The sequence below is a fragment of the Rhinatrema bivittatum genome, chromosome 7 (genome assembly GCF_901001135.1).
Source record: "Rhinatrema bivittatum chromosome 7, aRhiBiv1.1, whole genome shotgun sequence".
NCBI classification, from domain to species: Eukaryota; Metazoa; Chordata; class Amphibia; order Gymnophiona; family Rhinatrematidae; genus Rhinatrema; species Rhinatrema bivittatum.
The window spans coordinates 236,555,331-236,570,509 of NC_042621.1; positions in this window are offsets into that span (position 1 = coordinate 236,555,331).

Consider the following 15,179-nt stretch of genomic DNA (forward strand, 5'->3'; position numbering starts at 1 on the left):
GGGTGCGCGCACCAGCCACCCACATCTTTATCCACATCATGGCGGAAACTTCGGGGACATCCCCTCTGAGTGACGTCACACCATCCGGGTATTTAGCCTGCCCTTCATTTGCTAACAATTCGAGTTAGCAAGGATTGGATTGCCTCCGGTCTAAGCTGCTCTGCCGCTTCCTTGCTGCCGCTGGAAGTTCTCTCTGCCCTCCGGGGCCTTTCACCTCTAACCTGGGTACCCGTTCCTCGGGGGCCCTATGCTTTCTTTCAGGTGCCTATCTGGGATACCGGGTACTCACTCCTCAAGTGCCTGCTCTCCCTGCCTTGGTGCCTGCAAACCAACTACTTCTCCCTTCCAGGATCTTCATCAAATACAGCTATCTATTCAGTGAGTAACTAACCTTGTCAGCTTGTCTCACCTTCAGCTTCAGCGCTGCGAGTCTACATCCGGGACTCTTTCCTCTACCCAGCGCAGCCTATCATCATTGGATTGTGGGACGGGTCTCCTCTGCTGAGGATCCCTAGACTACTCTACTGAGTTACCTCACTGCTGCCACCCCCTGGGCAGTACCACCAAGCTGTATAATAAACACGAATTCTCTGTGATTGTGTGTATAGAGTCTAGCCTAATACTGCGGTTCCTCATGGGGCTCCTCCCCATGGGAGTGGCCATCTCCACAGTACCCAAGAATCCACTCAAACACCTCAAAACCATAACAGATGAGTGGTGTGTGTGAGATAGAGAGAGAGATTGGCCAGGGAGGTGACACGTGTGTGTGTGAGAGAAAGAGAGATTGGTCAGGGGGGTGACTGGTATGTGTGTGTGAGAGAAAGAGAGATTGGTCAGGGGGGTGACTGGTATGTGTGTGGGAGAGAAAGAGAGATTGGACAGGGGGTGACTGGTGTGTGAGAGAGAAAAAAGATGACTGGTGTGTGAGAGACAGAAAGTATGTGTTTGAGAGAGAGATAGACTAGTTATAGGCTCTAAGGAAGAGGACTGGGTGAACAGAGCTTTAGCAGCCATTGCTGCTTCTGGTGTGTGCTATTAGCCTACAAGGGAAAGGAGTAGGAGAATTGCTGGAGAGAGTAAGTAAAGGTGGCTTTTGAAGTTTATCTCTTTTGATTGACTGACATTTTAATTATTGGGTATTATGTGATGTGTCTGCTGTTTGAAATATTTTATTGATGCTTAGAGAATTTTTAACAATTTTGTAAGTTTTTAATGATCGGATGTTATTTTATTTATCATTTGTTTTGACACATTTATTATATTTATTATTCTAGTTTTAGAATTATTATTTTATATTATTTGAGAAATGTATAAATAGAAATGTAGAGACAAAAACTGAACTGGAAACAGCAAGAAGCCAGACTGAGTGTATGCAGTGCAACAATGGAAAAACAAAAACATTAACTTGATGGTCACTTTATTCTGTATTTGGTGAGGGTCTGTCTGTGTTCTGCAAGTGTGACCTAGGTAAGGGTATTCTGCAAGCTTGTAGTTTCTGTGTAGGGATCTATAGCAGCTTGGCTTGTTCTGTTTTCTTAATAGGAGGTATATTGATGTTTAGGGCCTGGTTAAATATTTGTAGTATTGCCTTTTCATAGGTAGGGTTTTTACCATTCCAGTCTCTGTTTCCATATTTGTAATTTGTGGGTTTTCTGTACTTGGTGAAGGTTGATGCTATGTGTGTGACCGAGGTGAGGTATTTTCCTACATGTAGGCATTTGTATCAAAATTATTTGTGTTTTCTCAATAGGACATGTATTGGTGGCAAATTACTGTTTTTTCATAAGGAGGGCTATTGTGCCTGGAAGGAGAGAAAGTTTATGTTGCTGTTACTGAGATGACACCAGAAATATCTTTTTTGTATGGTAAATTGAACGGAGAATTTCCTAGTTCTGTTCTGCACCCATTGTTGGGGGGGTCAGGGTGGTTCCTGTAGATACAGAGCATATGTTTACATTTAGCCCCATGACGATCATGTGTTCAGTGTATCACGCATGTGAGAACCATCTTTCAGGTGTGTCCCGACTGAAAAAAGGTTGAGAACCACTGCTCTAAAACACTCCTTACTGGCCCTGGAAAGCTGGAACCCTCCAGAAATCTCTAGCACCTTACTTGGTGACCTGAGTCAGGGTTACATTTCTGTAAAGAAATATTTCCTTAGGTTATTCTTGAATCTAGTTTACTCTTTCACCCTCATCTCATCACCCTTCATTCCAGAGAGTCCTTTTCATTGAAGGAGGGTCACTTCCTGGGCATTTGTTCCTTGGAGGTATTTAAATTCGCTATCATTTCTTCTCTTTTTCTCCTTTCCTCCAGGCTATACATGTTTACATTTTAAATCTTGTCCCTATGCTTAATGATGAAAGCCACTGAACATTTAAGCAGTTGCCTTCTAAATCAATGATTCTGTTTATATCCTTTTGAAGGTACAATCTCCAGAACAATACTCCAAATGAGGTCTCACCAGAGGAAATACCATCTCCTTTTTCCTGCTAGCTATTCCTCCTCCTATGTATCCAAACATTCTTCTGGCTTTTGCCATCACATTTTTGAGCTGTTTGCCCACCTTAAGACCATCAAATATGATCACCCCCCCAGTTTCTATTCTTGTTTTACCTTCTAAACTGTACTACTCCCTTGATATTTCATGAAGCTGTATTAAATAACTAGCAGTAAAACTTAGCTGCCAGACTCTAGACCAATCCTCAAGCTTCACTAGATTCCCTTGTCATGTTTTCCACACCTTCTAGGGTATCATCCAAAAAAGGGAAACCTTTCTTGATAGCCCTCCTGCAATAAAGCTATCAAAAGTGTCAAACAGCAACAGACTGAAGGGGGTTCCCCCTCCTTTCTATTAGTTATGCCTCTCTTGATGCACATTAGTATTCCTCTGGGTCTGACAATTACTTTGCAGCATTGCTTTGCTACATTTGCTGGACAATAGTATCTCCCTTGGATTTCTTCTAGCTAAATGTATGACTACTGTTTTTGCATTCAATCTTAGCTGTCAAGTACGTGTCCATGCCTCAGATTTTCTTAGATCACTCCTTATTTGATCTACACTTTTGCAGATCTTAGTGTACAGAGCCCTTGGAATTCCCCTTGATAGGAGGCCTAGTCTAGGTCCTGTAGGGACACCACTTTCCTACAGCGCCCCCTAGTGTAGTAGCTGCAGTGCTGGGCTCCTGCCTGCTCAACTGCAAGGGGTGTTAGAGAGCTATATGACATTTATTATTTATTTATTTATTAAAGGCTTTTATATACCAACTTTCTTGATACAAATCAAACCAACTCGGTTTACATCGAACTAAGCAGTAACTATAACCAACCAATTAACAAGAGACAATTTAAAGGAGCATAAAGTTACATTATAACAAGGATGTCTTAACTGGGAGAGGGAAAAAAAGAGAGGGAGAACGAAGATAAAGTACTATATACAATAGAGTATGGGAGGGAGGCAAGGAGCCGCCCTCATGATGACTTGTGAGCATAATTAGTGTTTGTTTATTTACATAAGTGATGGAACAGTTCTAAGTCAGGCTGTTGGGCTAGAGTTAGTAGACAAGTTTCCTGCCTGAGGTCCGGAGGTATGGCATTTCAAGGAGAAGATTCTTTTTTATTTTTCCATGCTCCAGTTTGGCCGAGCCTTGCATCCCTGGCTTCGGCTGTTTGCAAAATTTAGACAGTCCTTGTCAAATTGCATGTTTTAATGAATTTCTAAGTGAACGGGAACTGACAATTTCTACATGATTCAAAGTTAGACATAAGAAAAACCCACAAAAAAGGGGCTACATTTTTAAAGATATTAAAAATTACACAGAAAACCCCAAATTCTATAAAAACTGAACTTAGTATCTGAAGAAATGCGCAAAGAATTTAATCTACTGCCTCCCGCTGTGCAAGCAGTCTCAGAGACCAGCGCTATTACTCACAGGCCGATTCAGTAAAGTCCGCGGGAGAGTGGACGAATGCCCGCTCTCCGGGTGCGCGCACAGGCCACTCGCCTGTGCGCACGATACAGTATTTAAATTATGTGGTGCGGTAGAAATGGGCAAAAGGAGGCGCTAGGAACACTAGCGCGTCCCTAGCGCCTCGTTTTGACCCAGAGTGGCGGCTGTCAGCAGGTTTGACAGCCGACGCTCAATTTTGCCGGCGTCTGTTCTCGAGCCGCTGACAGCCACGGGCTCGGAAACCGGACGCCGGCAAAATTGAGCGTCCGGTTTTCGACCCAACAGCTGCTGGCCCATTTAACTTTTTTTTTTTTTTACTTTTTTTTACCTTTCGGGACCTTCGACTTAATATCGCCATGATCGCCATGACTTAATATCGCCATGATATTAAGTTGGAGGGTGCACAGAAAAGCAATTTTTACTGCTTTTCTGTCACTTTCCTAGTACCAGCAGAAACTAGCGCCTACCTTTGGGTAGGCGCTAATTTCTTAAAGTAAAATGAGTGGCTTGGCTGCACATTTTACTTACTGAATCGCGCGGGCATACCTAATAGGGCCCTCAACATGCATTTGCATGTTGAGGGCGCTATTGGATGCCGCGGGTTGGACGCGCGTTTTCCTCCCCTTACTGAATAAGGGGGTAAGGGAAAACGCGCGTCCAAGGGCAGGTTAACAGTGCGCTCCATCGGAGCGCACTGTACTGTATCAGCTTGTCAGTCATTTTACCAGTTCAGTTAACTCATACTTTTTAACGCAATTTAATAATCTTAGACAAAAACATATCTTTTAAAATCCATATACACCCAAAGAAAAATGTTTTTACTTATCTCATCTTTAAGCATTTATGCCATAGTGAGAAGCATTCTGTGGAGAGTGTGTAACCCTTGAAACAGGCAATGGGAGGTTACCAAAACAATAGCCAGTGCTGGGGGTGCTTGAGCTGTTTAAGCTATGAGTATTATAGGAGCAGGTTCATAGAACAGATAAGATAACTAAAAAAAATAAATAATAATAATTCTTTGGCTATATGTGGCCAAAAAAGCCATCCTGCAGATTGTAAAACTGTTTTTTGCAATCAGGACTAGAATGAAGAATGAAGAGATAGTTGCACACATTGGGCCCTAGGGACTGGGATAGCTGGCAAAGCTCATCCCTCTGGCCAGGGAAGAAACAAGTGGGTGCACTGAGGGCAGTCACTGGCGGTGGCATTCAAAATGGAGACTCCGCTTGGAGTAGAGCGTTGCAGAGTGGATGCCAGCGAGGGTTTGAGAGCCGGCAGTAGCCTGAGAGGTTTGAAAAGGCTCACACTTTTCAGTGCTCTGCTGCTGCCGTTTTAAGAGCGGCTGTCAGTCGGCACTCAGGAGCAGCAGTCAGAATGGGTGGATCACTGCCCCACAGCCTCACTGAACTTAAATCTTATGCACAACCTATTTATACCGCTCGGGAATCAATCAAAAAATGTGAAATATAGGGGAGAAGGGGAGTTTGAGGTAACAAGTGACTGTTTGCACAATTTTTACAGCGTGGCAATTTTGATCTTTCTCTAGGCATAAAGTAATGTATGTAGTAGAAGTGAACTCCCTGGGAGGGGCACACCCTTCCTTAGTGGAGAGGAAAGTACCTGACAAAGGATCAGGGACATGAAATGACTCTGGCCCTTTTAAATGTGAACTGTTTTCTCAGTAAGCTGCTTACACTCAGACCTAAATAGCTACCCACAGCTGCTGCACATTGATTTATCCCTTGATGATAATTAAAGCTGCTGACTGAAGCATCACGGGGAATCAGCCTTTTCACTTAATATTTAGATTGATTTCAAGGTCAAGCTCCCTTATTCCATATGCTTATCATGGATAAGGCTCTTTAGGTATTTACAACAGATTGCATACATGTGTAAACATGCATGTAATCCCGGATAAAGGTCCCAGGAACCATACCTCAAACAGTCCATTAAAATCTATCTTCCTAAGATATTATGTCAATCTGAGCGTCCATGTCTCCCTGAGCAGGGAGAAGCATTCTTTTCTAGACCCTGTGCATTGCTTTCAGTCAACTTTCGATTTTAATGTCATGTGTGAACAGTACTACTACTGCTACAGGTCTTAACATTTCTATAGTGCTACACAACATAATCACGCTGGAAGCATTTGATGGTTTCCAACATAACTTTTACTGATGAATGATGAAACTGATGAAAGTAGATTTGTGACCTTTTCTCTTTCCAAACCAATTGATATTAACAGATCAAATGCTAATGAATAAATGTAATGTCTCTTCCATCCAATCAATCAAGGCAGTTTGTAAGCTCCCTCCCAACTGATAGTTCCTACTGTCCATTGTCCAATTTAATCAAAGTCCATACAGAAAAATCCCAATCGCTCCTACCTCTCCTGTAGTTCTTCTTCTTCTTACTCATGTTACTTATGAAGCATCTTTATATGCCTCTTCTCCTTGAGATGATAATAAACATACTACTAGGTCCAGGCAAATCTTCCTCTCTCTCCTTCACCAGTGATCTCTGGCTGAGAAACTCCATTCCCTCAGTTTACACACACTGAGCTTCTTGGTGAGGATGCAAACATGTGGAAAAATAAAACACTCAAAAAGGAAAAAAATCAAAATATGAGACGAGGAGTGTGGAAAAAACTCCTATCTCTCAAACCCAAGAATTACCAGGTTTCCAGAGATGGTCTACACTGTTCCAGGCACAGTCCTTCATAAAGTTGAATGCTCTCTGCCTCCTTTCTGAACTCAGGTCTCAATCCAGAGGCATTCCTCCTTAAAAATAAACAAAACTAGGGAATAGCCATGGACAAGCTGTCCCTGTAAAGGTCAACTAAAGATTCCACACTTTAAGATGGTAGCAAAGGTTTATATACTCAAAGAGCACACCATTCTAAGGTCCAGAAGGGGGAGCCTCACCCCCATAACTAAGAACATAAGAAATTGCAATGTTGGGTCAGACCAAGGGTCCATCAAGCCCAGCATCCTGATTCCAACAGAGGCCAAACCAGGCCACAAGAACCTGGCAATTACCCAAAAACTAAGAAGATCCCATGCTACTGATGCAATTAATAGCAGTGGCTATTCCCTAAGTAAACTTGATTAATAGCCGTTAATGGACTTCTCCTCCAAGAACTTATCCAAACCTTTTTTGAACCCAGCTACACTAACTGCACTAACCACATCCTCTGGCAACAAATTCCAGAGCTTTATTGTGCATTGAGTGAAAAATAATTTTCTCCGATTAGTCTTAAATGTGCTACTTGCTAACTTCATGGAATGCCCCCTAGTCCTTCTATTATTCGAAAGTGTAAATAACCAAGTCACATCTACTCATTCAAGACCTCTCATGATCTTAAAGACCTCTATCATATCCCCCCCTCAGCCGTCTCTTCTCCAAGCTGAACAGCCCTAACCTCTTCAGCCTTTCCTCATAGGGGAGCTGTTCCATCCCCTTTATCATTTTGGTTGCACTTCTCTGTACCTTCTCCATCGCAACTATATCTTTTTTGAGATGCAGCGACCAGAATTGTATACAGTACTTCTCCATTTCCTCCCCATACCAATGGAATATTCCTTCTGATAGAAATCTGGTTTTGGTAGCGATCTGAGAGGATCTTGACATAATTATAACTATCTAACTGTATATTTAAAACACACAAAATAAACTTATACATATCTGAGATATTTAAATAAAGCACGATATAATGACCAGGTCATACTGTAGGAGATATCAGACATATCACTATTATATGCAACCAAATATGAATATTGACTCCGCAAGAGGGAAGCCAACTTCATATAAGCCAACTTCCAACCCCCTTACAATCCCTCATTCCTACCCCCTCCCTCGGAATACCTTGTTACCCCAAAAAGCCAACTCTTATCAGTTCTTACCAGTTTTGACACGTTACTCCCCATGCTTAAACTGTATCCAAGTTTTTCTCTCCCCCTGTTCTATGTAAGACAACTTTGTCACTGTTTTTTATGGTTGCAATGTAAACCGGAGTGATAATTAACTCTGTTATTTGAACTTCGGTATAGAAAAGTTATAAATAAATAAATAAATAACACATATGTTTCAACAGAAAAACAAGATGAGGAACTTTCAACCAGAATGAGAATACATGCCCAGGTTATCAGATTTGCCAATTAATTTAAGGGTTATAGCTTTTCTCCGCAAATAATGAAGTAAGCTGCCCAGGTGTATGGGACAGAAAAGCAACCCAAGTCTGCCTGGAGTTGAAAACAGACTATCCAAGGACAGTTTATCAGACAGGAAAGTGATGACATGGTAGAGCTGAGCTGGTCAAAAGATGACAGCAGGGTAACCAACTGCCCAATTTTGAACTGGACAGTCTGGTTTTCCCCTCAGTTGTACAGTGTCCGGTTACAAAGTGTAATGGGACACTATAAAATCCAGTCAAAGCAGGCAACAGAGTAAGATGGTGGTGGCTAGTCTAGGGACCAATCAGATTATCTTTTGCTTCTGGTTGCTGCACCACCTGGCTGGTTGGACACATGCAGGAAACAAAAACGGCTTCTGCATATGCTCAGGTTCACAGTCTGTAAGGCATGTGTGTCGGAAAGGGGTGGTCCACAGGAGCCATGGCCCTACCGAGGCCACCAACTAGAGAGCTGCTGCAAGTGAATGATTGTCACAGCAAGCTTTGATCCTCCCCCGCCTGCAACTTGCATGCAACGGAAGTTACATCAAGTTGTAATTTCCACTGCAAGCAAGTTAAAAAAAAAACCAAAACCCAGCAGCTCATGTTTTTACGCTTTTTGCCGGTGCCGCGGCTGCTGGTAAGTGTCAGCCTTCTGTGATTCTTGCCGTGGCCACTGTGCTGCATCCCTGAGTGCACACTGTGCACCACGGGAAGTGCTGCATTATTTTTGCCACTGCTGCCTGCCATCAACACACGGGGGTCTGCTTACTGTCCGGCTCAGCCCCACTGTAGTGCACCATCACTGTCTCGATGCCCAGAGTCCGGACCCGCAATCCAGGAACACCAGGTCACGTGTGTGTGTGTGGGGGGGGGGGGGTCAGGTCAGGACTTGCTGCCTGCTGTCCAGCTCAGCACCACTGTCTTCAATCCAAACCGGGCTTGCAACCTCCAGGACAGGGACCTCAGGTATGGAAAATGGCAGATGGATGGATGGGAGGACTAAGAGAGCGGGTGTCTGGGGAGCAAAGCATCAGCAACAGGTAGGGCAGGGTGGGAGTGATAAAGAGCAAGAGGACTGGAGAGGGAGGTGAAGATAAAATACGGAAAAGTAGGAGGGAGGCTGAAGAGAAGTAGAAGAGGCAGAAGACAGAGAGAGAGAGAATGGGGATTAAATGGGAGGACAACAGCTGAAGGGAGGAGGATTTTGATGAAGGACGAAGAAGCTGCTGGGGGGAGGGATTCCCCCCCCCCCTCCCAGCCTCCTCCTCTTCCCATCCTCTTCTGTTTCCTTCTATTCCCACTGCCTCTTGCTCTTGACCCTCCTCCCTGTCCTTTTCCCTCAGCCCCTTTCTCACCTGCCACTTCCCCCTATCAGCCCTCACCTCTCTTGCCCCCTCTTCACCTTTCAGCCCTCTCTCTTGCCATATTTCCACCACTCACTTACTTTTGCATGGATGAGGCGCATTGGTGGTACCATCCCAGCCTAGCACAGTGCATCCTGGATGGTTGTCTGCCCTGGCTCCTCTTTCCACCCCTTCCTTCTCAGCAACCCTCTGGTCTCCTCTCTGCCACACACCTTCCTACTAGCAGCATTTACTTTGCCCCCCTCATTTTGCCAAGGGTGAGTACTACAACATCCCAGTTATTCCACTTATAGGTGCACACACTAGAGCAATTCCAACTCCCACTCAGAATGCAACCTATCCCTCCCCCTCCCCCTATGGAGCAGGCCATCCCTCTCCAGCCCGTCAGTCTGCATGCACGTGCGTGAGTCAGCATGTGTGAGCACTCCTTCATTAATCATCTGTGTGAGAGCAACAGTCTCCAAACTTTATCCATATCAGCTGCAATCCAGTAAGGTTTTTAGGATTGCCACAATAAATAGGCATGAGGTGTATTGTATACAACAGTGACAGTACATGCAGGTTTCATGCATATTCATTGTGGCAATCCTAAAAACCTGACTGGATTGAGGCCCTTGATGACTGAGTTTGGAGACCCCTGTTTTAGAGTGAGTGTGTGTGTGAGTGTGTGTGTATGAGAGAGAGAGAGAGAGAAAGAGAGAAAAGTCCATGCACACTGTCCATCCACAATAACTACAGGTTCTCTAGAATCTAGAATTCGTAGGTATTGGGGAATGGGGAATTCTTAATCATTAGCTCTAATTATTAGGTGTTCATTTATTATGTCTGCTATTTTGAAAAATATTATTGCTGTTTAAAAACATTTTTTTTAATTTACCAATTGGATATTCTGTTCATCAACTGTGTTGAAAGAGTTATTCTTTTTATTAGTATGGTTTTATTCTTATGGTTTATATTTCTTGATTTTATTATTTGATGTTTTATGAAGAACTGTGATGTCACTGTTTTTCCATCGTTACATGACATACAGAATCTGGCTTGCTATGGTTTCCAGTTCAGTTTTGTCTGCACATTTCTATTTATACTTCATGGTCTCTTTATTCTGTATTTGGCAAGGGTCTGTCTGTGTCCTGCATGTATGACTGAGCCGAGGTGAGGTATTCTGCTAGCATGTAGTTTGTGTATAGGGATCTAAAAGCTGCCTGGCTTGTTCTGTTTTCCTAATAGGAGGTGTATTTGTGTTTTATGGTCTGGTGTAATGTTTGCAGTGTTTGTTTCTCATAGACAGGGTTGTTATTGCTTGAATGCTGGCAGTTAGTGCTGTTTGGTATGGGAGGTATTCTCCACAATGACTCCAAGGTCCTTTCTTGGATGGTGACTCCTAAACCAGCATTGTGTACTTGCAATTAGGATTATTTTTTCTTATGGGCATCACTTTGTCACCAACCTTGTTCCCCGGTATTTTTCTATTTTGAGCAGTGGGAGGGGGTTTCCTGTTTTTAGAATCCTCCCCTGCCTATAATCCTACCTTTTGTGTCATATGCATCTGTTAATTTTGGGGAAAAAAACAAGTCTGTTTTTTGTTTACTTAAAAAGAATGTTGGATTTACCAAACCTTGTTCCAGGACATTGCAGTGCTCACGTAGTACAGAATACAGTGAAACATGGCTTGAAAATGCTCTCTTATGATGTAAAGAACTTGGTTAAAGTTTTCAGTGAATTCTCTAGTGCAAAGAATATTAGTGAACTTAAAGAGGTTTTTTACTTCATGCACACAGAATATTCAGATATTTTAAGCCATATACCTACTCATTTTCTGACACTTTTCCTTGCTGTAGATAGGTTACAGAAGAACTGGCCTGCACTCAGATCTTGCTTTCCGAGCAAAGGAGAGGAAAAAGTGAGTCATGCAACATGGACCTTTCTTTTTGAGCAAGAGGACATAGTGTTGGATGATGAAACAACTATTACACTTCCTGAGCTGTACATCTACTTTGTGTATAACATAGTAAGCCAGTTTAATAACACTATTAAGTTTCTTGAAAGTGATTATATTCGGGTAACTGAACTGTATGTGGGATTCAACAAACTGAGAAGAGAGATTCAACAATGACAGGACAAAGGTTTCTATGAGTACAAGGTGACACAATTCTTATAGAAACTTCTAACTGGCAAGCAGAATACATTTGTTAGAGAAGGGTTACACAATCATTATACAATGTACAGAACCTAGAAAAGTGGTTTGATTTCAGTGAAAACTCTTTTCATACGTTGTGTCCACCACTCAATCTGGATGGACCTCTTGAGCTAGACAATTTAAGTGCTCTGAATGCAAAACTGGGCATTCAAGTGGATGGAGATGAACTATTTACTGAAGTGTGCACACTAAATGTTGTATTGCCAACTTTAAAGAGTTTGACAAATGATGCATCAATACCATGTCAGCAGCAACAAGACCACCACATAAGAACATAAGAAATTGCCATACTGGGTCAGACCAAGGGTCCATCAAGCCCAGCATCCTGTTTCCAACAGTGGCCAATCCAGGCTACAAGAACCTGGCAAGTACCCAAACAGTAAGAAGATCCCAAGCTACTGATTCCAGTAATAGCAGTGGCTATTCTCTAAGTCAACTTGATTAATAGCAGTTAATGGACCTTTCTTCTAAGAACTTATCCAAACCTTTTTAAACCCAGCTACACTAACTGCACTAACCACATCCTATGGCAACAAATTCCAGAGCTTAATTGTACATTGAGTGAAAAAAAATTTTGTTTGATTAGTTTTAAATGTGCTACTTACTAACTTCATGGATGCCCCCTAGTCCTTCTATTATCCGAAAGAGTAAATAACCGATTCACATTTACCCATTCTAGACCTCTCATGATCTTAAAGACCTCTATCATATCCCCCCACAGCCATCTCTTCTCCAAGCTGAACAGCCCTAACCTCATTAGCCTTTCCTCATAGGGGAGCTGTTCCATCCCCTTTACCATTTTGGTCACCCTTCTCTATATCTACTCCATTGCAACTATATCTTTTTTGAGATGTGGTGACCAGAATTGTGCACAGTACTCAAGATGCAGTCTCACCATGGAGTGATTCAGAGGCATTATGACATTTTCCGTTTTATTAACCATTCTCTTCCTAATAATTCCCAACATTCTGTTTGCTTTTTCGACTGCCGCAGCACAATCATTATAATGTATCTGAGGTGTGGGTACAATTCTTTCAGGCTGCGATGCCCCAAACTTACTGAAAATTGTGCAGCATGTGCTTGCCATACCACCCAGCAATGCATTTGTGGAACGCATTTTCAGTGCCATGAAGAACTTGTGGACTAATGAAAGGAATAGGCTCCAAGTGGAAATGGTGAAAGCTGAGCTATTTGTGAACTTCAACTATAAAATGACATGTACAAGTTTGCTGGTTTTCTGAAGACAAGAGCAGCTAAAGAGCTTGTGGAAGCAGAAAGAAAGGAACAGAAGTACAAATTTAAGAAGTACATATCTTAAGGGTTTCTATGTCTTCTCTCTTTCCTGTATTTCATAGTTTTATTTATTTGAGTTAATTTATTTTTTAGGTCCTCTAAATTAATTTTTGTACTATTTAATTTAAAATGTTGTTTGTAACTTTATATTCTTATTGTTTTTAGTATATGAATGTTTCTAATTGTTTTAATGTTATAGTATGCTTTGGGATTTGATATAAGATATTACAAATAAAAAGTTTGACATAAAACGTTGATGTACAATTTGTTTTGTTATGTCGATGGTAGAGGGTTAAATAGTTTCATGAAATGGAGGGCATCACCAAATGAAACAGAGCTGGTGAGAGCCCCTTGATAAGAAGCTGACAGCACATCACTGACTGTGTAAAAATTGTTCAATTCGATGCCTGTATGGATGGTATCTAATTATGGTCTGTGGAAACAACTGTACAATAGCTGAGCCTTAGTGAGGTGTTCCTGAGTCTGCTGATAATATTCAGTCTGAATGACCTATTTAGCATTAAATTTTGAAGTACTTAAAGATTGAGACCTTAATATTCATCTCAGTAAATGCCAATATCAACATTAAATATTGTTGAATATCAGCTTGTTCTTGGAGCTCCAGCAGGAAATGGCAAAACACCAAGAATTTCAGTCTACCAGATGAAGCAGGATGTTTTGAAACAAATTTTGAGGACTATTTCTAAGTGCTATGCACGCTCATAATCTGAATTACATTTCAAACCAAAGGAGAAGATACTTAGGGGTAGATTTTAAAAGAAGCGCGATCAGCCTACTTTTGCTTGCGCATCAGACTCAAGCAAAAGTACGCTGGATTTTAGTAGATACGCGCGCAGCCGCGCGTATCCACTAAAATCCTGGATCGGCGCGCGCAAGGCTATCGATTTTGTATAGCCTGTGGGCGCCGAGCCGCGCTGCCTCCCCCCGTTCCCTCCAAGGCCGCTCCGAAATCGGAGCGGCCTCGGAGGGAACTTTCCTTTGCCCTCCCCTCACCTTACCCTCCCTTCCCCTACCTAACCCACCCACCCGGCCCTGTCTACACCCCCCCCTTACCTTTGTCGGGGGATTTACGCCTCCCGGAGGGAGCCGTAAATCCCCGCGCGCCAGCGGGCCTGCGGCGCGCCGGGCCGCGACCTGGGGGCGGGTACGGAGGGCGCGGCCACGCCCCTGGGCCGTAGCCACGCCCCGTACCCGCCCCCAAAACGCTGTCGACACGCCCCCGCAACGCCGCGCGCTCCGGCCCCGCCCCCCGACACGCCCCCCTCCGAGAACCCCGGGACGTACGCGAGTCCCGGGGCTCTGCGCGCGCCGGGAGGCCTATGTAAAATAGGCTTCCCGGCGCGCAGGGCCCTGCTCGCGTAAATCCGCCCGGTTTTGGGCGGATTTACGCGAGCAGGGCTCTGAAAATCCGCCCCTTAGCTCCTGGCGCAGGTTCTTTCTTCCTCAGATCAGTAAAGATTGGAAATGCTGGGAAAACAACATTCACAGTCCCTAGGAGAGAGAAGCCCAGCAATTATGCAGCAGCAACACCAATCAGCTCACTCTAAAGTGGACCTGTACCACAACCTGAGGAAGCAAGGGTTCATGTGTCTCAGCCAGTGTGCTATCACTGTGATAACTGGATTAGACAAGATATGATGAAGGAATAACCATGATGGGAAAATACTTTTAACACAATAAATGCTCAAGGTGCTGTAGTATATTTAGGGCAGGTTTTCAATGAGCTGGAAACCCAAAAAGTAGTTTGGCATTCATTTATTGGTTTTATTCAACTCATCAGTTGCTCTGAAATATTTATTCCTATTACGATCTTACTATATTGCTGCTTTTATATTTCTTAATTTTATTTTTTGCAAATGAAGGAAGGGCACCCCTCAGTCCTTGAGTGTCTAGTCCTGGCCTGTGGAACTGTTGGCAACCCTAGGTGATAGGATAGAGACCAAACCCTGATCTGGGGACACCACATAACAGGAGTAGTGCCCCATCCCAATGGAAAAAGGGGGCCAGCACTCTGAAATAAAGAAATGACCACATTTGACCCACTGCTTGTCTATGCATGTGCTGTTTACATATGCAAGTCTGAGCTGTTAAAAGAAAAGGGGAGAGAGGGTTTTGGGGGAGAAGACAACATCCAAAGCATAACTCCTGCCCCTCCATGTGGCAAAGCAGATGAGTTCTGGTGT